The 1394-nt window shown below is 33.8% G+C and overlaps 1 non-coding gene across 1 annotated transcript; it reads right to left on the reverse strand.

Moving 5' to 3' along the window:
- Positions 1-280: 280 nt before the first annotated feature.
- LOC125340218 lies at positions 281-428 on the reverse strand. Its single transcript, XR_007208702.1, has one exon. It is a non-coding gene; the product is annotated as a U4 spliceosomal RNA (small nuclear RNA).
- Between the last annotated feature and the right edge of the window lie 966 nt (positions 429-1394).

Below are 1394 nucleotides of genomic sequence, written 5' to 3' on the forward strand. Positions count from 1 at the left end.
AGTGGCCACTGCAAGAGAATGAACACTGGAACTGACCCTGAGCAAGAGGGCCTCCTGTGTGTGAATGTTCAGGGGGAACACTTCATGTACTAAAATGTTTTTTAACTCTTTGGTTATTACAGCTTTTTTCTCACAGTAAGAGGATCTCCTTCTTATGGAGACCAACACAGACATTGTGGAAGTGTTATTTATCCAGAAAATGTTCTTCCCATGTACATAAAATATGTCTAAATTTCCACTTAAAAATGTATAGCCAAAAATGTAACCTTATAAACTCTGCATAGTTCTTTTTCTCTCTCTCTTTCTTAATTGCCAATGCTGACTGTATTTCTAGTTGTTATGGGGAGTATTGGGAAAAGTTTTCAATTAGCAATAATCATTCCTTGAATAAACCTACAATGGCTATGATACTGCCACTGCACAAAGCTTCTGTGTAGTTCTTGTAAAAAAAAAAAAAAGAAAGAAAGTACAGCCTCTTATTTAGGCATTTCATTCTATATACATTTCAAATGTTCTTTGACATAATAAAATTAATTGAACATTTTATGAACAACTCTTCTCCTTCCCCAAATCATTAGACTAATGAGTACAATTTTTATTTTTTCTTTACTATTTACTGTAAAGATGATGTAGACAGGGGTTACTTTTCGGTCAGTCAGGTGTCACATACATTTCTTTTAAGTTTGAAAAGGAAAGAAAGACCTCAAGTAAAATTTTGGAAGATTTACAAATGAGAATTTCAACACACATACCATCAAGCATTCTAGTTAAGCACTAATTTATGAGACAGATGTTTCTCAGATGAATAAAGAGAAGACAAAAACTTGACTAATGCAACCCATAAAACTCAGTGTGTTGTCTATTAGGGCTCAGAGCCTCTTAGTAGTTTGGGAAATGAAGCAGATGTTTCTCTGAACAGGAGACAATAAGTAGAACATGAAGACATGTAGCCACAAGGCTACATCTGTGGCACTTTCACAGACTTGATTTTTTTTTAGAAAATTAACTTATTTTTTCATTTGTTTTCTCTAATGTTGTCAGTGAGTTCACATTTTTACATCATCATTCTAGCACATTCCAAAGATCAGTGGGATAATTTAGATTTTTTTCTGAATAATTACTTATTTACTGTCGAAGTGATGTACAGAGGGGTTACAGTTTTATACGTGAGACACTATATTGATCAATTCAACATATGAAGCAGGCAAAAACAAGAAGATAATTTCCAGCTATGAAACATAATATTATCGATCAAGGAAGATATTTCTGGAAAGCAATTAAATCTCCTGAAATTTAAAGGAAGGAGTAGGAGAAACACTTGTGCTCCTTGGCACAGGATGGAACTTCCTTAACAAAGACCCAGAAAGGCTACAAATCAAAGAAAGAATGGACAA

This window comes from Perognathus longimembris, chromosome 22 (genome assembly GCF_023159225.1).
Source record: "Perognathus longimembris pacificus isolate PPM17 chromosome 22, ASM2315922v1, whole genome shotgun sequence".
Lineage (NCBI taxonomy): Eukaryota > Metazoa > Chordata > Mammalia > Rodentia > Heteromyidae > Perognathus > Perognathus longimembris.